This window comes from Syngnathus typhle, linkage group LG4, assembly GCF_033458585.1.
Source record: "Syngnathus typhle isolate RoL2023-S1 ecotype Sweden linkage group LG4, RoL_Styp_1.0, whole genome shotgun sequence".
Taxonomy (NCBI): Eukaryota; Metazoa; Chordata; class Actinopteri; order Syngnathiformes; family Syngnathidae; genus Syngnathus; species Syngnathus typhle.
The window spans coordinates 6,690,097-6,715,792 of record NC_083741.1 but is presented as its reverse complement, the minus strand read 5'-3'; the positions used below and the strand labels follow the sequence as shown (position 1 = coordinate 6,715,792).

At 43.6% G+C, this 25,696-nt stretch overlaps 13 non-coding genes across 13 annotated transcripts; 6 read left to right on the top strand and 7 right to left on the bottom strand.

The window, feature by feature from the left end:
- The first annotated feature begins 357 nt into the window (after positions 1-357).
- Positions 358-429, top strand: trnam-cau (transfer RNA methionine (anticodon CAU)). The gene has a single exon. It is a non-coding gene; the product is annotated as a tRNA-Met (tRNA).
- Positions 430-1,578: 1,149 nt separating this feature from the next.
- trnal-aag (transfer RNA leucine (anticodon AAG)) lies at positions 1,579-1,660 on the bottom strand. Its single transcript has one exon. It is a non-coding gene; the product is annotated as a tRNA-Leu (tRNA).
- Positions 1,661-3,583: 1,923 nt separating this feature from the next.
- Positions 3,584-3,655, top strand: trnam-cau (transfer RNA methionine (anticodon CAU)). The gene has a single exon. It is a non-coding gene; the product is annotated as a tRNA-Met (tRNA).
- Positions 3,656-5,469: 1,814 nt separating this feature from the next.
- On the bottom strand, positions 5,470-5,551 carry trnal-aag (transfer RNA leucine (anticodon AAG)). Its single transcript has one exon. It is a non-coding gene; the product is annotated as a tRNA-Leu (tRNA).
- Positions 5,552-7,474: 1,923 nt separating this feature from the next.
- trnam-cau (transfer RNA methionine (anticodon CAU)) lies at positions 7,475-7,546 on the top strand. The gene has a single exon. It is a non-coding gene; the product is annotated as a tRNA-Met (tRNA).
- Positions 7,547-9,360: 1,814 nt separating this feature from the next.
- On the bottom strand, positions 9,361-9,442 carry trnal-uag (transfer RNA leucine (anticodon UAG)). Its single transcript has one exon. It is a non-coding gene; the product is annotated as a tRNA-Leu (tRNA).
- A 3,431-nt stretch (positions 9,443-12,873) lies between these two features.
- Positions 12,874-12,955, bottom strand: trnal-uag (transfer RNA leucine (anticodon UAG)). The gene has a single exon. It is a non-coding gene; the product is annotated as a tRNA-Leu (tRNA).
- A 1,577-nt stretch (positions 12,956-14,532) lies between these two features.
- On the top strand, positions 14,533-14,604 carry trnam-cau (transfer RNA methionine (anticodon CAU)). Its single transcript has one exon. It is a non-coding gene; the product is annotated as a tRNA-Met (tRNA).
- Positions 14,605-16,418: 1,814 nt separating this feature from the next.
- Positions 16,419-16,500, bottom strand: trnal-uag (transfer RNA leucine (anticodon UAG)). The gene has a single exon. It is a non-coding gene; the product is annotated as a tRNA-Leu (tRNA).
- A 1,566-nt stretch (positions 16,501-18,066) lies between these two features.
- Positions 18,067-18,138, top strand: trnam-cau (transfer RNA methionine (anticodon CAU)). Its single transcript has one exon. It is a non-coding gene; the product is annotated as a tRNA-Met (tRNA).
- Positions 18,139-19,952: 1,814 nt separating this feature from the next.
- On the bottom strand, positions 19,953-20,034 carry trnal-uag (transfer RNA leucine (anticodon UAG)). Its single transcript has one exon. It is a non-coding gene; the product is annotated as a tRNA-Leu (tRNA).
- Positions 20,035-23,465: 3,431 nt separating this feature from the next.
- trnal-uag (transfer RNA leucine (anticodon UAG)) lies at positions 23,466-23,547 on the bottom strand. The gene has a single exon. It is a non-coding gene; the product is annotated as a tRNA-Leu (tRNA).
- A 1,566-nt stretch (positions 23,548-25,113) lies between these two features.
- Positions 25,114-25,185, top strand: trnam-cau (transfer RNA methionine (anticodon CAU)). Its single transcript has one exon. It is a non-coding gene; the product is annotated as a tRNA-Met (tRNA).
- Positions 25,186-25,696: the final 511 nt, after the last annotated feature.

Genomic DNA, 25,696 nt, shown 5'->3' with positions numbered 1-25,696 from the left:
AGTGAACTCAATCTTAAAAACATAATATATTTATACAATTTTTATATTTTAACCCATTATATATTATATTAGACTCAACTTTAAAATGGGAGCTTAAGGTCAGGGGATGCTTTGAGAATAATTGTCAATTTGTTTTGTATGTGTGAAGCCCTTTGAGACTGCTTGTGATTTAGGGCTATATAAATAAACTTGACTTGACTTAATTGTTAGATCAGGGATTAGTTGTTTTTTAAACCATAGCATATGATAGCATCCAGGTTAGTGCTGCCCGACTGAGCTTTGATCATAAACTAATGAAGCCTGGAACCGAATGCTTGTTTGCCAATTGGAGGACATCATGAGTAACCTGTGTTATGCAGCAGAGTGGCGCAGCGGAAGCGTGCTGGGCCCATAACCCAGAGGTCGATGGATCGAAACCATCCTCTGCTATTTGGACCTTAGTGAAGTTTGCAAAGCTTTGGACATTCTCTTAAGTCATACTTTTGAGAAGAAGTGCTGTGGGGATAATATTTTCCACACGTTGGCTGTGCTGCGTGGAGGTTGATCCATCCTCAATGCATACAGATTGCGAGGCATGTATGTGACTTCTTTCACCATTCTCAGTCCAAATACACAATGTCCTTACCTATTACATTGATCCCTCGCTACTTAGCATTTCGTTTATCGCGGGTTCACTATATCGCGGAGTTTTTCTTCCAAATTAAAAAATCATTTAAAAGACCTTCTGCAGTTTCTACATCTGTTAAGATAAGATAAGAGGAACTTTATTAATATCACGTGTGAGAAACTGCATGTAACAACAGCTCGATTCACAGGAAGGTACAAGTTGGGGGATAAAGGTGCAAAAAGAGACTTCTGGACCGTAGTCCTCCTTTCATAAGAAATAGAATACAATATAAAAAGAAAAATATGGAAAAATAACAGCAATTGTAGTAAAACTAAAAATATAAGCTATGAATATTTGCAAAAAGAAGATAAAATAGTGGTAAAGTGTCGTAAAGTGTATGAAGAGTATGAAGTTTAGTAATGCTAATAACAAAAAGAAATAGTGCGCGGGTTATCGAAGTGAAATAGATCCATGCATTGTGTGGCAGAGGATATTGCACATCGGGCTTAAATTGCACATTGGGGTTACGAATTGCACGTTACGTGGAAAAGTATTGCACAGAAGGATGTGTTTACAGGTTGTCATTGTACAGCCTAATTGCGGTGGGGATGAAGGAGCTGCGGTAGCGTTCCTTCTTACACGGGGGGAGTCTGAGTCTCTGACTGAAGGGGCTGCTCAAGTTCTCAAAGGTCAGATGCAGTGGGTGAGAGGGGTTGTTCCTGATGGATGCTAGCCTGGCTAGCACCCTCCTCTCGCCCACCTCCTCAACAGTGTCAAGAGGGCAGCCCACCACAGAGCTCGCCCTCTTAACCAGTTTGTTGAGCCTCTTCCTATCCCTCTCTGTGCTGCTCGGAGCACAACAGACCACAGCGTAGAGGATAGCAGAGGCTACCACTTCTGAGTCCGGATACTTTACACAGCTGCACTGACAGGAGTTGGGCAAGAAGAAAACACCTGAATTGATGCACAAGTGGCAGTGGTGGGATTTGAACCCACGCCTCATGAGAGACTGGAGCCTTAATCCAGCGCCTTAGACCGCTCGGCCACACTACCGACCTTCTGCGTTTCTCCATTTGTTGATCATTCTATTAAGACGTGAAATTGGAGAATACCTAGTTGGTTTCTTCACCAGCATCCAGGTTAGTGCTGGCCGACGGAGCTTTGTTCATAATGTAATGAAGCCTGTACACAACAGATGCGAAAAAATATGAGTGACAATCAGAAGATTAAAACTTTGAAATCGGAAGACACATAGCTAGTTTCCCCACACAGCACCCAAATTAGTGCTGTCCTACACCGCCTTGTTGATAATGTAACAAAGAAGAAACATTCCATCCTCAACAACGAACAGGCTGGACATACTAAGCCAACTCCTACATTCGGAAACGGCTCGGTTTACCGAAAGGCTTCTCTGAAACGGGCTTGTTCGAGGCAACCGCGCTGCAACTGCCGATCCAGTCCATAATCTTGAGCTACAAGCAGGAGAAGGTCAGGTTCGTTCTTGAGTTAAAAGAATCCTCAGATCGTACTGTGAGAATTGCACTTGTGGTGCTATCGGCAGGCTTCAACATCAGGAAATAATTGGCAAGGTGCAAGAAAGGAGAGTGGGGCTTGGCTGGGAAGAGCCTCCACGACTCTGGTCCAAGGCCACAAAGAGGGAACGAAAAGCTTGGTTGTGGAAGAGGTTTCAAGATCAAAGCAGGAGCAGTCCACCATCAAGGCCGTGTCACAGGGTGGCCAAAGGAAATGGACCACTTGGGAAGGGGAGTCCTCTCAGCTGGGCTTACCTGTGGAAGATCCCGCAAGCCAGACAGCTTTCTGATCAGGTCAACTTATCCACAGAAAGCTCCGCCAGTGATTTGACAAGGAAGGGAGCTGTCCCTCTTGCAGCGCACCAAACGCAAGCCTACAGCACCTACTGTCAGGCTGCAAAAGAGCACTGACACAGGCACGCTATAGACGGCGCCAGTCCTGACGAAGCTGGCCGAAGTTCTCGAATCCAGCAGAAAAGAGTTCCAACAACCAGTCTGCAGCCAAACAGCTCCCTGTTAGGTTTGTGAGGAAAGGGGAGAGAAGCGGAGACACCAGCCCTCCTGTTCCAGTTTCAGGCAAGGGACTGGAACATGAGGGCTGGTGTCTCCACTGCACAGCTGAACTTTCCCCATGAAATCACCACCACTCCACGTCAATTAGGTTTCACATGGAATATGTCTCCTCATGAGAGACTGAAGGCTTAATTCAGTGCTTTAAACCGCTCGGCCACACTACCTACCTAGAATCCTCAACTTCAATTTAAAATGCAGAAGCCATAGTCATATAAACACCAAGGATCAGGAACAACACTTTTTTTCAATCTTTGTTGAACTTAAGTGTCGGTCGTTGCCTGTACAGATAGACTTCTCACCTCATGGTGTTCAGTATGGACAATCCGTGTCGAGCACAGAAGTGTCTAGTAGGGTCACCCATGGCAAAAGGGTCCTAGGTGAGAGGCCAGATAAAGCACGGCTCACAAAAAACCCTAATGATAAGAAACAAAATTGGATTTGGTTTTCCCTCGCCTGGACGCGGATCACCGGGGCCCCCCTCAATCCGTATTTGAGACTCACAATGGCTTGATCCTTCAAAAATCTCTTCAGAAACATTTTACAGTCAACTCAATCTTAAAAACATAATATATTTATACATGTTTAATATTTTTATATTTTAATCCATTATATAATATATTAGACTCATCTTTAAAATGGGAGCTTAAGATCAGGGGATGCTTTTGAGAATAATTGTCAATTTGTTTTGTATGTGTGAAGCCCTTTGAGACTGCTTAATTGTTAGATCAGGGACTAGTTGTTTTTTAAACCATAGCATATGATCGCATCCACGTTAGTGCTGCCCGACTGAGCTTTGATCATAAACTAATGAAGCCTGGAACCGAATGCTTGTTTGCCAATTGGAGGACATCATGAGTAACCAGTGTTATGCAGCAGAGTGGCGCAGCGGAAGCGTGCTGGGCCCATAACCCAGAGGTCGATGGATCGAAACCATCCTCTGCTATTTGGACCTTAGTGAAGTTTGCAAAGCTTTGGACATTCTCTTAAGTCATACTTTTGAGAAGAAGTGCTGTGGGGATAATATTTTCCACACGTTGGCTGTGCTGCGTGGAGGTTGATCCATCCTCAATGCATACAGATTGCGAGGCATGTATGTGACTTCTTTCACCATTCTCAGTCCAAATACACAATGTCCTTACCTATTACAGTGATCCCTCGCTACTTCGCATTTCGTTTATCGCGGGTTCACTATATCGCGGAGTTTTTTTTCCAAATTAAAAAATCATTTAAAAGACCTTCTGCAGTTTCTACATCTGTGTCAGGTTTATTTCGCTGACTGAATAACTATTAAGAAGAGCAACAGCAAACAAACCACAAGTGAGACAGTATATTAAGTCTTTTCTCGCGAGGAGTGCAGTACAGATAGCTTAATACAATCTCTACACACACTGAATATCTGTAGGCACTCCCGCTCTTTTTATTTGGATTTGCCCTACCCACAGTGTGAGACATAAGCCACTAAAAGGGGAGGAGGAAAGCATGTGGGCTTTGTCTTGTAAGCAAAAATCACTAGGTGTTTACATACTGATAAGAACATCTGGGAAGAGTTTGAGTGGACTGGATACAGAAGAAAAACCCTTTGACCTCTAGTTAAAACATAGCAAGGGAAGTTTTACGACATTGTGTAGGATGCAACAAGCTAAGTTATTTATTACTGGTTATATACATTCCAACCTAATCCTACGATCAAGATAGTTGGGAAACCCTGACTTTAATGGTCACTTGGAGGTTCATCTGGGGTGCAGGACAGCAATGAGGCATGTTGTCTAACAAAGTGGTCTTTGTTAGAAAGGAACTGTCCTTCTGTGGTACATCATAAAAACAGCAAGGCCAAACAGCAAGCATATATTGCAGTAATATTGCGGTAAGGCATTGATTAGAAAACGCATGATAACATATATATACATTTTTCTAACAATCTGTTAAAATAAGATAAGAGGAACTTTATTAATCTCACGTGTGAGAAACTGCATGTAACAACAGCTCGATTTACAGGAAGGTACAAGTTAGGGGATAAAGGTGCAAAAAGAGACTTCTGGACCGTAGTCCTCCGGCATAAAAAATAGAATACAATATAAAAAGAAAAATATGGAAAAATAACAGCAATTGTAGTAAAACTAGAAATATAAGCTATGAATATTTACAAAAAGAAGATAAAATAGTGGTAAAGTGTCGTAAAGTGTATGAAGAGTATGAAGTTTAGTAATGCTAATAACAAAAAGAAATAGTGCACGGGTTATCGAAGTGAAATAGATCCATGCATTGTGTGGCAGAGGATATTGCACATTGGGCTTAGATTGCACATTGGGGTTAAGAATTGCACGTTACGTGGAAAAGTATTGCACAGAAGGATGTGTTTACAGGTTGTCATTGTACAGCCTAATTGCGGTGGGGATGAAGGAGCTGCGGTAGCGTTCCTTCTTACACGGGGGGAGTCTGAGTCTCTGACTGAAGGGGCTGCTCAAGTTCTCAAAGGTCAGATGCAGTGGGTGAGAGGGGTTGTTCCTGATGGATGCTAGCCTGGCTAGCACCCTCCTCTCGCCCACCTCCTCAACAGTGTCAAGAGGGCAGCCCACCACAGAGCTCGCCCTCTTAACCAGTTTGTTGAGCCTCTTCCTATCCCTCTCTGTGCTGCTCGGAGCACAACAGACCACAGCGTAGAGGATAGCAGAGGCTACCACTTCTGAGTCCTGATACTTTACACAGCTGCACTGACAGGAGTTGGGCAAGAAGAAAACACCTGAATTGATGCACAAGTGGCAGTGGTGGGATTTGAACCCACGCCTCATGAGAGACTGGAGCCTTAATCCAGCGCCTTAGACCGCTCGGCCACACTACCGACCTTCTGCGTTTCTCCATTTGTTGATCATTCTATTAAGACGTGAAATTGGAGGATACCTAGTTGGTTTCTTCACCAGCATCCAGGTTAGTGCTGGCCGACGGAGCTTTGTTCATAATGTAATGAAGCCTGTACACAACAGATGCGAAAAAATATGAGTGACAATCAGAAGATTAAAACTTTGAAATCGGAAGACACATAGCTAGTTTCCCCACACAGCACCCAAATTAGTGCTGTCCTACACCGCCTTGTTGATAATGTAACAAAGAAGAAACATTCCATCCTCAACAACGAACAGGCTGGACATACTAAGCCAACTCCTACATTCGGAAACGGCTCGGTTTACCGAAAGGCTTCTCTGAAACGGGCTTGTTCGAGGCAACCGCGCTGCAACTGCCGATCCAGTCCATAATCTTGAGCTACAAGCAGGAGAAGGTCAGGTTCGTTCTTGAGTTAAAAGAATCCTCAGATCTTACTGTGAGAATTGCACTTGTGGTGCTATCGGCAGGCTTCAACATCAGGAAATAATTGGCAAGGTGCAAGAAAGGAGAGTGGGGCTTGGCTGGGAAGAGCCTCCACGACTCTGGTCCAAGGCCACAAAGAGGGAACGAAAAGCTTGGTTGTGGAAGAGGTTTCAAGATCAAAGCAGGAGCAGTCCACCATCAAGGCCGTGTCACAGGGTGGCCAAAGGAGATGGACCACTTGGGAAGGGGAGTCCTCTCAGCTGGGCTTACCTGTGGAAGATCCCGCAAGCCAGACAGCTTTCTGATCAGGTCAACTTATCCACAGAAAGCTCCGCCAGTGATTTGACAAGGAAGGGAGCTGTCCCTCTTGCAGCGCACCAAACGCAAGCCTACAGCACCTACTGTCAGGCTGCAAAAGAGCACTGACACAGGCACGCTATAGACGGCGCCAGTCCTGACGAAGCTGGCCGAAGTTCTCGAGACCAGCAGAAAAGAGTTCCAACAACCAGTCTGCAGCCAAACAGCTCCCTGTTAGGTTTGTGAGGAAAGGGGAGAGAAGCGGAGACACCAGCCCTCCTGTTCCAGTTTCAGGCAAGGGACTGGAACATGAGGGCTGGTGTCTCCACTGCACAGCTGAACTTTCCCCATGAAATCACCACCACTCCACGTCAATTAGGTTTCACATGGAATATGTCTCCTCATGAGAGACTGAAGGCTTAATTCAGTGCTTTAAACCGCTCGGCCACACTACCTACCTAGAATCCTCAACTTCAATTTAAAATGCAGAAGCCATAGTCATATAAACACCAAGGATCAGGAACAACACTTTTTTTCAATCTTTGTTGAACTTAAGTGTCGGTCGTTGCCTGTACAGATAGACTTCTCACCTCATGGTGTTCAGTATGGACAATCCGTGTCGAGCACAGAAGTGTCTAGTAGGGTCACCCATGGCAAAAGGGTCCTAGGTGAGAGGCCAGATAAAGCACGGCTCACAAAAACCCCTAATGATAAGAAACAAAATTGGATTTGGTTTTCCCTCGCCTGGACGCGGATCACCGGGGCCCCCCTCAATCCGTATTTGAGACTCACAATGGCTTGATCCTTCAAAAATCTCTTCAGAAACATTTTACAGTGAACTCAATCTTAAAAACATAATATATTTATACATGTTTAATATTTTTATATTTTAATCCATTATATAATATATTAGACTCATCTTTAAAATGGGAGCTTAAGATCAGGGGATGCTTTTGAGAATAATTGTCAATTTGTTTTGTATGTGTGAAGCCCTTTGAGACTGCTTAATTGTTAGATCAGGGACTAGTTGTTTTTTAAACCATAGCATATGATCGCATCCACGTTAGTGCTGCCCGACTGAGCTTTGATCATAAACTAATGAAGCCTGGAACCGAATGCTTGTTTGCCAATTGGAGGACATCATGAGTAACCAGTGTTGTGCAGCAGAGTGGCGCAGCGGAAGCGTGCTGGGCCCATAACCCAGAGGTCGATGGATCGAAACCATCCTCTGCTATTTGGACCTTAGTGAAGTTTGCAAAGCTTTGGACATTCTCTTAAGTCATACTTTTGAGAAGAAGTGCTGTGGGGATAATATTTTCCACACGTTGGCTGTGCTGCGTGGAGGTTGATCCATCCTCAATGCATACAGATTGCGAGGCATGTATGTGACTTCTTTCACCATTCTCAGTCCAAATACACAATGTCCTTACCTATTACAGTGATCCCTCGCTACTTCGCATTTCGTTTATCGCGGGTTCACTATATCGCGGAGTTTTTTTTCCAAATTAAAAAATCATTTAAAAGACCTTCTGCAGTTTCTACATCTGTGTCAGGTTTATTTCGCTGACTGAATAACTATTAAGAAGAGCAACAGCAAACAAACCACAAGTGAGACAGTATATTAAGTCTTTTCTCGCGAGGAGTGCAGTACAGATAGCTTAATACAATCTCTACACACACTGAATATCTGTAGGCACTCCCGCTCTTTTTATTTGGATTTGCCCTACCCACAGTGTGAGACATAAGCCACTAAAAGGGGAGGAGGAAAGCATGTGGGCTTTGTCTCGTAAGCAAAAATCACTAGGTGTTTACATACTGATAAGAACATCTGGGAAGAGTTTGAGTGGACTGGATACAGAAGAAAAAACCTTTGACCTCTAGTTAAAACATAGCAAGGGAAGTTTTACGACATTGTGTAGGATGCAACAAGCTAAGTTATTTATTACTGGTTATATACATTCCAACCTAATCCTACGATCAAGATAGTTGGGAAACCCTGACTTTAATGGTCACTTGGAGGTTCATCTGGGGTGCAGGACAGCAATGAGGCATGTTGTCTAACAAAGTGGTCTTTGTTAGAAAGGAACTGTCCTTCTGTGGTACATCATAAAAACAGCAAGGCCAAACAGCAAGCATATATTGCAGTAATATTGCGGTAAGGCATTGATTAGAAAACGCATGATAACATATATATAAATTTTTCTAACAATCTGTTAAAATAAGATAAGAGGAACTTTATTAATCTCACGTGTGAGAAACTGCATGTAACAACAGCTCGATTTACAGGAAGGTACAAGTTAGGGGATAAAGGTGCAAAAAGAGACTTCTGGACCGTAGTCCTCCGGCATAAAAAATAGAATACAATATAAAAAGAAAAATATGGAAAAATAACAGCAATTGTAGTAAAACTAGAAATATAAGCTATGAATATTTACAAAAAGAAGATAAAATAGTGGTAAAGTGTCGTAAAGTGTATGAAGAGTATGAAGTTTAGTAATGCTAATAACAAAAAGAAATAGTGCACGGGTTATCGAAGTGAAATAGATCCATGCATTGTGTGGCAGAGGATATTGCACATTGGGCTTAGATTGCACATTGGGGTTAAGAATTGCACGTTACGGGGAAAAGTATTGCACAGAAGGATGTGTTTAGAGGTTGTCATTGTACAGCCTAATTGCGGTGGGGATGAAGGAGCTGCGGTAGCGTTCCTTCTTACACGGGGGGAGTCTGAGTCTCTGACTGAAGGGGCTGCTCAAGTTCTCCAAGGTCAGATGCAGTGGGTGAGAGGGGTTGTTCCTGATGGATGTTAGCCTGGCTAGCACCCTCCTCTCGCCCACCTCCTCAACAGTGTCAAGAGGGCAGCCTACCACAGAGCTGGCCCTCTTAACCAGTTTCTTGAGCCTCTTCCTATCCCTCTCTGTGCTGCTCGGAGCCCAACAGACCACAGCGTAGAGGATAGCAGAGGCTACCACTTCTGAGTCCTGATACTTTACACAGCTGCACTGACAGGAGTTGGGCAAGAAGAAAACACCTGAATTGATGCATAAGTGGCAGTGGTGGGATTTGAACCCACGCCTCAGGAGAGACTGGAGCCTAAATCCAGCGCCTTAGACCGCTCGGCCACACTACCGACCTTCTGCAGTTTCTACATTTATTGATCATTCTATTAAGACGTGAAATTGGAGGATACCTAGTTGGTTTCTTCACCAGCATCCAGGTTAGTGCTGGCCGACGGAGCTTTGTTCATTATGTAATGAAGCCTGTACACAACAGATGCGAAACAATATGAGTGACAATCAGAAGATTAAAACTTTGAAATCGGAAGACACATAGCTAGTTTCCCCACACAGCACCCAAATTAGTGCTGTCCTAAACCGCCTTGTTGATAATGTAACAAAGAAGAAACATTCCATCCTCAACAACGAACAGGCTGGACATACTAAGCCAACTCCTACATTCGGAAATGCCTCGGTTTACCGAAAGGCTTCTCTGACACGGGCTTGTTCGGGGCAACCGCGCTGCAACTGCCGATCCAGTCCATAACCTTGGACTACAAGCAGGAGAAGGCAGGAAGGGAGCTGTCCCTCTTGCAGCGCACCAAATGCAAGCCTACAGCACCTACTGTCAGGCTGCAAAAGAGCACTGACACAGGCACGCTATAGACGGCGCCAGTCCTGACGAAGCTGGCCGAAGTTCTCGAGACCAGCAGAAAAGAGTTCCAACAACCAGTCTGCAGCCAAACAGCTCCCTGTTAGGTTTGTGAGGAAAGGGGAGAGAAGCGGAGACACCAGCCCTCCTGTTCCAGTTTCAGGCAAGGGACTGGAACATGAGGGCTGGTGTCTCCGCTGCACAGCTGAACTTTCCCCATGAAATCACCACCACTCCACGTCAATTAGGTTTCACATGGAATATGTCTCCTCATGAGAGACTGAAGGCTTAATTCAGTGCTTTACCGCTCGGCCACACTACCTACCTAGAATCCTCAACTTCAATTTAAAATGCAGAAGCCATAGTCATATAAACACCAAGGATCAGGAACAACACTTTTTTTCAATCTTTGTTGAACTTAAGTGTCGGTCGTTGCCTGTACAGATAGACTTCTCACCTCATGGTGTTCATTATGGACAATCCGTGTCGAGCACAGAAGTGTCTAGTAGGGTCACCCATGGCAAAAGGGTCCTAGGTGAGAGGCCAGATAAAGCACGGCTCACAAAAACCCCTAATGATAAGAAACAAAATTGGATTTGGTTTTCCCTCGCCTGGACGCGGATCACCGGGGCCCCCCTCAATCCGTATTTGAGACTCACAATGGCTTGATCCTTCAAAAATCTCTTCAGAAACATTTTACAGTGAACTCAATCTTAAAAACATAATATATTTATACATGTTTAATATTTTTATATTTTAATCCATTATATAATATATTAGACTCATCTTTAAAATGGGAGCTTAAGATCAGGGGATGCTTTTGAGAATAATTGTCAATTTGTTTTGTATGTGTGAAGCCCTTTGAGACTGCTTAATTGTTAGATCAGGGACTAGTTGTTTTTTAAACCATAGCATATGATCGCATCCACGTTAGTGCTGCCCGACTGAGCTTTGATCATAAACTAATGAAGCCTGGAACCGAATGCTTGTTTGCCAATTGGAGGACATCATGAGTAACCAGTGTTATGCAGCAGAGTGGCGCAGCGGAAGCGTGCTGGGCCCATAACCCAGAGGTCGATGGATCAAAACCATTCTCTGCTATTTTGACCTTAGTGAAGTTTGCAAAGCTTCGGACATTCTCTTAAGTCATACTTTTGAGAAGAAGTGCTGTGGGGATAATATTTTCCACACGTTGGCTGTGCTGCGTGGAGGTTGATCCATCCTCAATGCATACAGATTGCGAGGCATGTATGTGACTTCTTTCACCATTCTCAGTCCAAATACACAATGTCCTTACCTATTACAGTGATCCCTCGCTACTTCGCATTTCGTTTATCGCGGGTTCACTATATCGCGGAGTTTTTTTTCCAAATTAAAAAATCATTTAAAAGACCTTCTGCAGTTTCTACATCTGTGTCAGGTTTATTTTGCTGACTGAATAACTATTAAGAAGAGCAACAGCAAACAAACCACAAGTGAGACAGTATATTAAGTCTTTTCTCGCGAGGAGTGCAGTACAGATAGCTTAATACAATCTCTACACACACTGAATATCTGTAGGCACTCCCGCTCTTTTTATTTGGATTTGCCCTACCCACAGTGTGAGACATAAGCCACTAAAAGGGGAGGAGGAAAGCATGTGGGCTTTGTCTCGTAAGCAAAAATCACTAGGTGTTTACATACTGATAAGAACATCTGGGAAGAGTTTGAGTGGACTGGATACAGAAGAAAAAACCTTTGACCTCTAGTTAAAACATAGCAAGGGAAGTTTTACGACATTGTGTAGGATGCAACAAGCTAAGTTATTTATTACTGGTTATATACATTCCAACCTAATCCTACGATCAAGATAGTTGCGAAACCCTGACTTTAATGGTCACTTGGAGGTTCATCTGGGGTGCAGGACAGCAATGAGGCATGTTGTCTAACAAAGTGGTCTTTGTTAGAAAGGAACTGTCCTTCTGTGGTACATCATAAAAACAGCAAGGCCAAACAGCAAGCATATATTGCAGTAATATTGCGGTAAGGCATTGATTAGAAAACGCATGATAACATATATATACATTTTTCTAACAATCTCTTAAAATAAGATAAGAGGAACTTTATTAATCTCACGTGTGAGAAACTGCATGTAACAACAGCTCGATTTACAGGAAGGTACAAGTTAGGGGATAAAGGTGCAAAAAGAGACTTCTGGACCGTAGTCCTCCGGCATAAAAAATAGAATACAATATAAAAAGAAAAATATGGAAAAATAACAGCAATTGTAGTAAAACTAAAAATATAAGCTATGAATATTTACAAAAAGAAGATAAAATAGTGGTAAAGTGTCGTAAAGTGTATGAAGAGTATGAAGTTTAGTAATGCTAATAACAAAAAGAAATAGTGCACGGGTTATCGAAGTGAAATAGATCCATGCATTGTGTGGCAGAGGATATTGCACATTGGGCTTAAATTGCACATTGGGGTTAAGAATTGCACGTTACGGGGAAAAGTATTTCACAGAAGGATGTGTTTAGAGGTTGTCATTGTACAGCCTAATTGCGGTGGGGATGAAGGAGCTGCGGTAGCGTTCCTTCTTACACGGGGGGAGTCTGAGTCTCTGACTGAAGGGGCTGCTCAAGTTCTCCAAGGTCAGATGCAGTGGGTGAGAGGGGTTGTTCCTGATGGATGTTAGCCTGGCTAGCACCCTCCTCTCGCCCACCTCCTCAACAGTGTCAAAAGGGCAGCCTACCACAGAGCTGGCCCTCTTAACCAGTTTCTTGAGCCTCTTCCTATCCCTCTGTGCTGCTCGGAGCCCAACAGACCACAGCGTAGAGGATAGCAGAGGCTACCACTTCTGAGTCCTGATACTTTACACAGCTGCACTGACAGGAGTTGGGCAAGAAGAAAACACCTGAATTGATGCATAAGTGGCAGTGGTGGGATTTGAACCCACGCCTTAGGAGAGACTGGAGCCTAAATCCAGCGCCTTAGACCGCTCGGCCACACTACCGACCTTCTGCAGTTTCTACATTTATTGATCATTCTATTAAGACGTGAAATTGGAGGATACCTAGTTGGTTTCTTCACCAGCATCCAGGTTAGTGCTGGCCGACGGAGCTTTGTTCATTATGTAATGAAGCCTGTACACAACAGATGCGAAACAATATGAGTGACAATCAGAAGATTAAAACTTTGAAATCGGAAGACACATAGCTAGTTTCCCCACACAGCACCCAAATTAGTGCTGTCCTAAACCGCCTTGTTGATAATGTAACAAAGAAGAAACATTCCATCCTCAACAACGAACAGGCTGGACATACTAAGCCAACTCCTACATTCGGAAATGCCTCGGTTTACCGAAAGGCTTCTCTGACACGGGCTTGTTCGGGGCAACCGCGCTGCAACTGCCGATCCAGTCCATAACCTTGGACTACAAGCAGGAGAAGGCAGGAAGGGAGCTGTCCCTTGTGCAGCGCACCTAACGCAAGCCTACAGCACCTACTGTCAGGCTGCAAAAGAGCACTGACACAGGCACGCTATAGACGACGCCAGTCCTGACGAAGCTTGCCGAAGTTCTCAAGACCAGCAGAAAATAGTTCCAACAACCAGTCTGCAGCCAAACAGCTCCCTGTTAGGTTTGTGAGGAAAGGGGAGAGAAGCAGAGACACCAGCCCTTCTGTTCCAGTTCCAGGCAAGGGACTCAAACATGAGGGCTGGTGTCTCCGCTGCACAGCTGAACTTTCCCCATGAAATCACCACCACTCCACATCAATTAGGTTTCACATGGAATATGTCTCCTCATGAGAGACTGAAGGCTTAATTCAGTGCTTTAAACCGCTCGGCCATTCTACCTACCTAGAATCCTCAACTTCAATTTAAAATGCAGAAGCCATAGTCATATAAACACCAAGGATCAAGAACAACACTTTTTTTCAATCTTTGTTGAACTTAAGTGTCGGTCGTTGCCCGTACAGATAGACTTCTCACCTCATGGTGTTCAGTATGGACAATCCGTGTCGAGCACAGAAGTGTCTAGTAGGGTCACCCATGGCAAATGGGTCCTAGGTGAGGGGCCAGATAAAGCACGGCTCACAAAAACTCCTAATGATAAGAAACAAAATTGGATTTGGTTTTCCCTCGCCTGGACGCGGATCACCGGGGCCCCCCTCAATCCGTATTTGAGACTCACAATGGCTTGATCCTTCAAAAATCTCTTCAGAAACATTTTACAGTGAACTCAATCTTAAAAACATAATATATTTATACAATTTTTATATTTTAACCCATTATATATTATATTAGACTCAACTTTAAAATGGGAGCTTAAGATCAGGGGATGCTTTGAGAATAATTGTCAATTTGTTTTGTATGTGTGAAGCCCTTTGAGACTGCTTGTGATTTAGGGCTATATAAATAAACTTGACTTGACTTAATTGTTAGATCAGGGACTAGTTGTTTTTTAAACCATAGCATATGATAGCATCCAGGTTAGTGCTGCCCGACTGAGCTTTGATCATAAACTAATGAAGCCTGGAACCGAATGCTTGTTTGCCAATTGGAGGACATCATCAGTAACCTGTGTTATGCAGCAGAGTGGCGCAGCGGAAGCGTGCTGGGCCCATAACCCAGAGGTCGATGGATCGAAACCATCCTCTGCTATTTGGACCTTAGTGAAGTTTGCAAAGCTTTGGACATTCTCTTAAGTCATACTTTTGAGAAGAAGTGCTGTGGGGATAATATTTTCCACACGTTGGCTGTGCTGCGTGGAGGTTGATCCATCCTCAATGCATACAGATTGCGAGGCATGTATGTGACTTCTTTCACCATTCTCAGTCCAAATACACAATGTCCTTACCTATTACAGTGATCCCTCGCTACTTCGCATTTCGTTTATCGCGGGTTCACTATATCGCGGAGTTTTTTTTCCAAATTAAAAAATCATTTAAAAGACCTTCTGCAGTTTCTACATCTGTGTCAGGTTTATTTCGCTGACTGAATAACTATTAAGAAGAGCAACAGCAAACAAACCACAAGTGAGACAGTATATTAAGTCTTTTCTCGCGAGGAGTGCAGTACAGATAGCTTAATACAATCTCTACACACACTGAATATCTGTAGGCACTCCCGCTCTTTTTATTTGGATTTGCCCTACCCACAGTGTGAGACATAAGCCACTAAAAGGGGAGGAGGAAAGCATGTGGGCTTTGTCTCGTAAGCAAAAATCACTAGGTGTTTACATACTGATAAGAACATCTGGGAAGAGTTTGAGTGGACTGGATACAGAAGAAAAAACCTTTGACCTCTAGTTAAAACATAGCAAGGGAAGTTTTACGACATTGTGTAGGATGCAACAAGCTAAGTTATTTATTACTGGTTATATACATTCCAACCTAATCCTACGATCAAGATAGTTGGGAAACCCTGACTTTAATGGTCACTTGGAGGTTCATCTGGGGTGCAGGACAGCAATGAGGCATGTTGTCTAACAAAGTGGTCTTTGTTAGAAAGGAACTGTCCTTCTGTGGTACATCATAAAAACAGCAAGGCCAAACAGCAAGCATATATTGCAGTAATATTGCGGTAAGGCATTGATTAGACAACGCATGATAACATATATATACATTTTTCTAACAATCTGTTAAAATAAGATAAGAGGAATTTTATTAATCTCACGTGTGAGAAACTGCATGTAACAACAGCTCGATTTACAGGAAGGTACAAGTTAGGGGATAAAGGTGCAAAAAGAGACTTCTGGACCGTAGTCCTCCGGCATAAAAAATAGAATACAATATAAAAAGAAAAATATGGAAAAATAACAGCAATTGTAGTAAAACTAAAAATATAAGCTATGAATATTTACAAAAAGAAGATAAAATAGTGGTAAAGTGTCGTAAAGTGTATGAAGAGTATGAAGTTTAGTAATGCTAATAACAAAAAGAAATAGTGCACGGGTTATCGAAGTGAAATAGATCCATGCATTGTGTGGCAGAGGATATTGCACATTGGGCTTAAATTGCACATTGGGGTTAAGAATTGCACGTTACGGGGAAAAGTATTGCACAGAAGGATGTGTTTAGAGGTTGTCATTGTACAGCCTAATTGCGGTGGGGATGAAGGAGCTGCGGTAGCGTTCCTTCTTACACGGGGGGAGTCTGAGTCTCTGACTGAAGGGGCTGCTCAAGTTCTCCAAGGTCAGATGCAGTGGGTGAGAGGGGTTGTTCCTGATGGATGTTAGCCTGGCTAGCACCCTCCTCTCGCCCACCTCCTCAACAGTGTCAAGAGGGCAGCCTACCACAGAGCTGGCCCTCTTAACCAGTTTCTTGAGCCTCTTCCTATCCCTCTCTGTGCTGCTCGGAGCCCAACAGACCACAGCGTAGAGGATAGCAGAGGCTACCACTTCTGAGTCCTGATACTTTACACAGCTGCACTGACAGGAGTTGGGCAAGAAGAAAACACCTGAATTGATGCATAAGTGGCAGTGGTGGGATTTGAACCCACGCCTCAGGAGAGACTGGAGCCTAAATCCAGCGCCTTAGACCGCTCGGCCACACTACCGACCTTCTGCAGTTTCTACATTTATTGATCATTCTATTAAGACGTGAAATTGGAGGATACCTAGTTGGTTTCTTCACCAGCATCCAGGTTAGTGCTGGCCGACGGAGCTTTGTTCATTATGTAATGAAGCCTGTACACAACAGATGCGAAACAATATGAGTGACAATCAGAAGATTAAAACTTTGAAATCGGAAGACACATAGCTAGTTTCCCCACACAGCACCCAAATTAGTGCTGTCCTAAACCGCCTTGTTGATAATGTAACAAAGAAGAAACATTCCATCCTCAACAACGAACAGGCTGGACATACTAAGCCAACTCCTACATTCGGAAATGCCTCGGTTTACCGAAAGGCTTCTCTGACACGGGCTTGTTCGGGGCAACCGCGCTGCAACTGCCGATCCAGTCCATAACCTTGGACTACAAGCAGGAGAAGGCAGGAAGGGAGCTGTCCCTTGTGCAGCGCACCTAACGCAAGCCTACAGCACCTACTGTCAGGCTGCAAAAGAGCACTGACACAGGCACGCTATAGACGACGCCAGTCCTGACGAAGCTTGCCGAAGTTCTCAAGACCAGCAGAAAAGAGTTCCAACAACCAGTCTGCAGCCAAACAGCTCCCTGTTAGGTTTGTGAGGAAAGGGGAGAGAAGCAGAGACACCAGCCCTCCTGTTCCAGTTCCAGGCAAGGGACTGGAACATGAGGGCTGGTGTCTCCGCTGCACAGCTGAACTTTCCCCATGAAATCACCACCACTCCACATCAATTAGGTTTCACATGGAATATGTCTCCTCATGAGAGACTGAAGGCTTAATTCAGTGCTTTAAACCGCTCGGCCACACTACCTACCTAGAATCCTCAACTTCAATTTAAAATGCAGAAGCCATAGTCAAGGATCAAGAACAACACTTTTTTTCAATCTTTGTTGAACTTAAGTGTCGGTCGTTGCCCGTACAGATAGACTTCTCACCTCATGGTGTTCAGTATGGACAATCCGTGTCGAGCACAGAAGTGTCTAGTAGGGTCACCCATGGCAAATGGGTCCTAGGTGAGGGGCCAGATAAAGCACGGCTCACAAAAACTCCTAATGATAAGAAACAAAATTGGATTTGGTTTTCCCTCGCCTGGACGCGGATCACCGGGGCCCCCCTCAATCCGTATTTGAGACTCACAATGGCTTGATCCTTCAAAAATCTCTTCAGAAACATTTTACAGTGAACTCAATCTTAAAAACATAATATATTTATACAATTTTTATATTTTAACCCATTATATATTATATTAGACTCAACTTTAAAATGGGAGCTTAAGATCAGGGGATGCTTTGAGAATAATTGTCAATTTGTTTTGTATGTGTGAAGCCCTTTGAGACTGCTTGTGATTTAGGGCTATATAAATAAACTTGACTTGACTTAATTGTTAGATCAGGGACTAGTTGTTTTTTAAACCATAGCATATGATAGCATCCAGGTTAGTGCTGCCCGACTGAGCTTTGATCATAAACTAATGAAGCCTGGAACCGAATGCTTGTTTGCCAATTGGAGGACATCATGAGTAACCTGTGTTATGCAGCAGAGTGGCGCAGCGGAAGCGTGCTGGGCCCATAACCCAGAGGTCGATGGATCGAAACCATCCTCTGCTATTCGGACCTTAGTGAAGTTTGCAAAGCTTTGGACATTCTCTTAAGTCATACTTTTGAGAAGAAGTGCTGTGGGGATAATATTTTCCACACGTTGGCTGTGCTGCGTGGAGGTTGATCCATCCTCAATGCATACAGATTGCGAGGCATGTATGTGACTTCTTTCACCATTCTCAGTCCAAATACACAATGTCCTTACCTATTACAGTGATCCCTCGCTACTTCGCATTTCGTTTATCGCGGGTTCACTATATCGCGGAGTTTTTTTTCCAAATTAAAAAATCATTTAAAAGACCTTCTGCAGTTTCTACATCTGTGTCAGGTTTATTTCGCTGACTGAATAACTATTAAGAAGAGCAACAGCAAACAAACCACAAGTGAGACAGTATATTAAGTCTTTTCTCGCGAGGAGTGCAGTACAGATAGCTTAATACAATCTCTACACACACTGAATATCTGTAGGCACTCCCGCTCTTTTTATTTGGATTTGCCCTACCCACAGTGTGAGACATAAGCCACTAAAAGGGGAGGAGGAAAGCATGTGGGCTTTGTCTCGTAAGCAAAAATCACTAGGTGTTTACATACTGATAAGAACATCTGGGAAGAGTTTGAGTGGACTGGATACAGAAGAAAAAACCTTTGACCTCTAGTTAAAACATAGCAAGGGAAGTTTTACGACATTGTGTAGGATGCAACAAGCTAAGTTATTTATTACTGGTTATATACATTCCAACCTAATCCTACGATCAAGATAGTTGGGAAACCCTGACTTTAATGGTCACTTGGAGGTTCATCTGGGGTGCAGGACAGCAATGAGGCATGTTGTCTAACAAAGTGGTCTTTGTTAGAAAGGAACTGTCCTTCTGTGGTACATCATAAAAACAGCAAGGCCAAACAGCAAGCATATATTGCAGTAATATTGCGGTACGGCATTGATTAGAAAACGCATGATAACATATATATACATTTTTCTAACAATCTGTTAAAATAAGATAAGAGGAACTTTATTAATCTCACGTGTGAGAAACTGCATGTAACAACAGCTCGATTTACAGGAAGGTACAAGTTAGGGGATAAAGGTGCAAAAAGAGACTTCTGGACCGTAGTCCTCCGGCATAAAAAATAGAATACAATATAAAAAGAAAAATATGGAAAAATAACAGCAATTGTAGTAAAACTAAAAATATAAGCTATGAATATTTACAAAAAGAAGATAAAATAGTGGTAAAGTGTCGTAAAGTGTATGAAGAGTATGAAGTTTAGTAATGCTAATAACAAAAAGAAATAGTGCACGGGTTATCGAAGTGAAATAGATCCATGCATTGTGTGGCAGAGGATATTGCACATTGGGCTTAAATTGCACATTGGGGTTAAGAATTGCACGTTACGGGGAAAAGTATTGCACAGAAGGATGTGTTTAGAGGTTGTCATTGTACAGCCTAATTGCGGTGGGGATGAAGGAGCTGCGGTAGCGTTCCTTCTTACACGGGGGGAGTCTGAGTCTCTGACTGAAGGGGCTGCTCAAGTTCTCCAAGGTCAGATGCAGTGGGTGAGAGGGGTTGTTCCTGATGGATGTTAGCCTGGCTAGCACCCTCCTCTCGCCCACCTCCTCAACAGTGTCAAGAGGGCAGCCTACCACAGAGCTGGCCCTCTTAACCAGTTTCTTGAGCCTCTTCCTATCCCTCTCTGTGCTGCTCGGAGCCCAACAGACCACAGCGTAGAGGATAGCAGAGGCTACCACTTCTGAGTCCTGATACTTTACACAGCTGCACTGACAGGAGTTGGGCAAGAAGAAAACACCTGAATTGATGCATAAGTGGCAGTGGTGGGATTTGAACCCACGCCTCAGGAGAGACTGGAGCCTAAATCCAGCGCCTTAGACCGCTCGGCCACACTACCGACCTTCTGCAGTTTCTACATTTATTGATCATTCTATTAAGACGTGAAATTGGAGGATACCTAGTTGGTTTCTTCACCAGCATCCAGGTTAGTGCTGGCCGACGGAGCTTTGTTCATTATGTAATGAAGCCTGTACACAACAGATGCGAAACAATATGAGTGACAATCAGAAGATTAAAACTTTGAAATCGGAAGACACATAGCTAGTTTCCCCACACAGCACCCAAATTAGTGCTGTGCTAAACCGCCTTGTTGATAATGTAACAAAGAAGAAACATTCCATCCTCAACAACGAACAGGCTGGACATACTAAGCCAACTCCTACATTCGGAAATGCCTCGGTTTACCGAAAGGCTTCTCTGACACGGGCTTGTTCGGGGCAACCGCGCTGCAACTGCCGATCCAGTCCATAACCTTGGACTACAAGCAGGAGAAGGCAGGAAGGGAGCTGTCCCTCTTGCAGCGCACCAAACGCAAGCCTACAGCACCTACTGTCAGGCTGCAAAAGAGCACTGACACAGGCACGCTATAGACGGCGCCAGTCCTGACGAAGCTGGCCGAAGTTCTCGAGACCAGCAGAAAAGAGTTCCAACAACCAGTCTGCAGCCAAACAGCTCCCTGTTAGGTTTGTGAGGAAAGGGGAGAGAAGCGGAGACACCAGCCCTCTTGTTCCAGTTTCAGGCAAGGGACTGGAACATGAGGGCTGGTGTCTCCGCTGCACAGCTGAACTTTCCCCATGAAATCGCCACCACTCCACGTCAATTACGTTTCACATGGAATATGTCTCCTCATGAGAGACTGAAGGCTTAATTCAGTGCTTTACTGCTCTGCCACACTACCTACCTAGAATCCTCAACTTCAATTTAAAATGCAGAAGCCATAGTCATACAAACACCAAGGATCAGGAACAACACTTTTTTTCAATCTTTGTTGAACTTAAGTGTCGGTCGTTGCCTGTACAGATAGACTTCTCACCTCATGGTGTTCAGTATGGACAATCCGTGTCGAGCACAGAAGTGTCTAGTAGGGTCACCCATGGCAAAAGGGTCCTAGGTGAGAGGCCAGATAAAGCACGGCTCACAAAAACCCCTAATGATAAGAAACAAAATTGGATTTGGTTTTCCCTCGCCTGGACGCGGATCACCGGGGCCCCCCTCAATCCGTATTTGAGACTCACAATGGCTTGATCCTTCAAAAATCTCTTCAGAAACATTTTACAGTGAACTCAAGCTTAAAAACATAATATATTTATACATGTTTAATATTTTTATATTTTAATCCATTATATAATATATTAGACTCATCTTTAAAATGGGAGCTTAAGATCAGGGGATGCTTTTGAGAATAATTGTCAATTTGTTTTGTATGTGTGAAGCCCTTTGAGACTGCTTAATTGTTAGATCAGGGACTAGTTGTTTTTTAAACCATAGCATATGATCGCATCCACGTTAGTGCTGCCCGACTGAGCTTTGATCATAAACTAATGAAGCCTGGAACCGAATGCTTGTTTGCCAATTTGAGGACATCATGAGTAACCAGTGTTATGCAGCAGAGTGGCGCAACGGAAGTGTGCTGGGCCCATAACCCAGAGGTCGATGGATCGAAACCATCCTCTGCTATTTGGACCTTAGTGAAGTTTGCAAAGCTTTGGACATTCTCTTAAGTCATACTTTTGAGAAGAAGTGCCGTGGGGATAATATTTTCCACACGTTGGCTGTGCTGCGTGGAGGTTGATCCATCCTCAATGCATACAGATTGCGAGGCATGTATGTGACTTCTTTCACCATTCTCAGTCCAAATACACAATGTCCTTACCTATTACAGTGATCCCTCGCTACTTCGCATTTCGTTTATCGCGGGTTCACTATATCGCGGAGTTTTTTTTCCAAATTAAAAAATCATTTAAAAGACCTTCTGCAGTTTCTACATCTGTGTCAGGTTTATTTCGCTGACTGAATAACTATTAAGAAGAGCAACAGCAAACAAACCACAAGTGAGACAGTATATTAAGTCTTTTCTCGCGAGGAGTGCAGTACAGATAGCTTAATACAATCTCTACACACACTGAATATCTGTAGGCACTCCCGCTCTTTTTATTTGGATTTGCCCTACCTACAGTGTGAGACATAAGCCACTAAAAGGGGAGGAGGAAAGCATGTGGGCTTTGTCTCGTAAGCAAAAATCACTAGGTGTTTACATACTGATAAGAACATCTGGGAAGAGTTTGAGTGGACTGGATACAGAAGAAAAAACCTTTGACCTCTAGTTAAAACATAGCAAGGGAAGTTTTACGACATTGTGTAGGATGCAACAAGCTAAGTTACTTATTACTGGTTATATACATTCCAACCTAATCCTACGATCAAGATAGTTGGGAAACCCTGACTTTAATGGTCACTTGGAGGTTCATCTGGGGTGCAGGACAGCAATGAGGCATGTTGTCTAACAAAGTGGTCTTTGTTAGAAAGGAACTGTCCTTCTGTGGTACATCATAAAAACAGCAAGGCCAAACAGCAAGCATATATTGCAGTAATATTGCGGTAAGGCATTGATTAGAAAACGCATGATAACATATATATACATTTTTCTAACAATCTGTTAAAATAAGATAAGAGGAACTTTATTAATCTCACGTGTGAGAAACTGCATGTAACAACAGCTCGATTTACAGGAAGGTACAAGTTAGGGGATAAAGGTGCAAAAAGAGACTTCTGGACCGTAGTCCTCCGGCATAAAAAATAGAATACAATATAAAAAGAAAAATATGGAAAAATAACAGCAATTGTAGTAAAACTAAAAATATAAGCTATGAATATTTACAAAAAGAAGATAAAATAGTGGTAAAGTGTCGTAAAGTGTATGAAGAGTATGAAGTTTAGTAATGCTAATAACAAAGAGAAATAGTGCACGGGTTATCGAAGTGAAATAGATCCATGCATTGTGTGGCAGAGGATATTGCACATTGGGCTTAAATTGCACATTGGGGTTAAGAATTGCACGTTACGGGGAAAAGTATTGCACAGAAGGATGTGTTTAGAGGTTGTCATTGTACAGCCTAATTGCGGTGGGGATGAAGGAGCTGCGGTAGCGTTCCTTCTTACACGGGGGGAGTCTGAGTCTCTGACTGAAGGGGCTGCTCAAGTTCTCCAAGGTCAGATGCAGTGGGTGAGAGGGGTTGTTCCTGATGGATGTTAGCCTGGCTAGCACCCTCCTCTCGCCCACCTCCTCAACAGTGTCAAGAGGGCAGCCTACCACAGAGATGGACCTCTTAACCAGTTTCTTGAGCCTCTTCCTATCCCTCTGTGCTGCTCGGAGCCCAACAGACCACAGCGTAGAGGATAGCAGAGGCTACCACTTCTGAGTCCTGATACTTTACACAGCTGCACTGACAGGAGTTGGGCAAGAAGAAAACACCTGAATTGATGCATAAGTGGCAGTGGTGGGATTTGAACCCACGCCTCAGGAGAGACTGGAGCCTAAATCCAGCGCCTTAGACCGCTCGGCCACACTACCGACCTTCTGCAGTTTCTACATTTATTGATCATTCTATTAAGACGTGAAATTGGAGGATACCTAGTTGGTTTCTTCACCAGCATCCAGGTTAGTGCTGGCCGACGGAGCTTTGTTCATTATGTAATGAAGCCTGTACACAACAGATGCGAAACAATATGAGTGACAATCAGAAGATTAAAACTTTGAAATCGGAAGACACATAGCTAGTTTCCCCACACAGCACCCAAATTAGTGCTGTCCTAAACCGCCTTGTTGATAATGTAACAAAGAAGAAACATTCCATCCTCAACAACGAACAGGCTGGACATACTAAGCCAACTCCTACATTCGGAAATGCCTCGGTTTACCGAAAGGCTTCTCTGACACGGGCTTGTTCGGGGCAACCGCGCTGCAACTGCCGATCCAGTCCATAACCTTGGACTACAAGCAGGAGAAGGCAGGAAGGGAGCTGTCCCTTGTGCAGCGCACCTAACGCAAGCCTACAGCACCTACTGTCAGGCTGCAAAAGAGCACTGACACAGGCACACTATAGACGACGCCAGTCCTGACGAAGCTTGCCGAAGTTTTCAAGACCAGCAGAAAAGAGTTCCAACAACCAGTCTGCAGCCAAACAACTCCCTGTTAGGTTTGTGAGGAAAGGGGAGAGAAGCAGAGACACCAGCCCTCCTGTTCCAGTTCCAGGCAAGGGACTGGAACATGAGGGCTGGTGTCTCCGCTGCACAGCTGAACTTTCCCCATGAAATCACCACCACTCCACATCAATTAGGTTTCACATGGAATATGTCTCCTCATGAGAGACTGAAGGCTTAATTCAGTGCTTTAAACCGCTCGGCCACACTACCTACCTAGAATCCTCAACTTCAATTTAAAATGCAGAAGCCATAGTCAAGGATCAAGATCAACACTTTTTTTCAATCTTTGTTGAACTTAAGTGTCGGTCGTTGCCCGTACAGATAGACTTCTCACCTCATGGTGTTCAGTATGGACAATCCGTGTCGAGCACAGAAGTGTCTAGTAGGGTCACCCATGGCAAATGGGTCCTAGGTGAGGGGCCAGATAAAGCACGGCTCACAAAAACTCCTAATGATAAGAAACAAAATTGGATTTGGTTTTCCCTCGCCTGGACGCGGATCACCGGGGCCCCCCTCAATCCGTATTTGAGACTCACAATGGCTTGATCCTTCAAAAATCTCTTCAGAAACATTTTACAGTGAACTCAATCTTAAAAACATAATATATTTATACAATTTTTATATTTTAACCCATTATATATTATATTAGACTCAACTTTAAAATGGGAGCTTAAGATCAGGGGATGCTTTGAGAATAATTGTCAATTTGTTTTGTATGTGTGAAGCCCTTTGAGACTGCTTGTGATTTAGGGCTATATAAATAAACTTGACTTGACTTAATTGTTAGATCAGGGACTAGTTGTTTTTTAAACCATAGCATATGATAGCATCCAGGTTAGTGCTGCCCGACTGAGCTTTGATCATAAACTAATGAAGCCTGGAACCGAATGCTTGTTTGCCAATTGGAGGACATCATGAGTAACCAGTGTTATGCAGCAGAGTGGCGCAGCGGAAGCGTGCTGGGCCCATAACCCAGAGGTCGATGGATCGAAACCATCCTCTGCTATTTGGACCTTAGTGAAGTTTGCAAAGCTTTGGACATTCTCTTAAGTCATACTTTTGAGAAGAAGTGCCGTGGGGATAATATTTTCCACACGTTGGCTGTGCTGCGTGGAGGTTGATCCATCCTCAATGCATACAGATTGCGAGGCATGTATGTGACTTCTTTCACCATTCTCAGTCCAAATACACAATGTCCTTACCTATTACAGTGATCCCTCGCTACTTCGCATTTCGTTTATCGCGGGTTCACTATATCGCGGAGTTTTTTTTCCAAATTAAAAAATCATTTAAAAGACCTTCTGCAGTTTCTACATCTGTGTCAGGTTTATTTCGCTGACTGAATAACTATTAAGAAGAGCAACAGCAAACAAACCACAAGTGAGACAGTATATTAAGTCTTTTCTCGCGAGGAGTGCAGTACAGATAGCTTAATACAATCTCTACACACACTGAATATCTGTAGGCACTCCCGCTCTTTTTATTTGGATTTGCCCTACCCACAGTGTGAGACATAA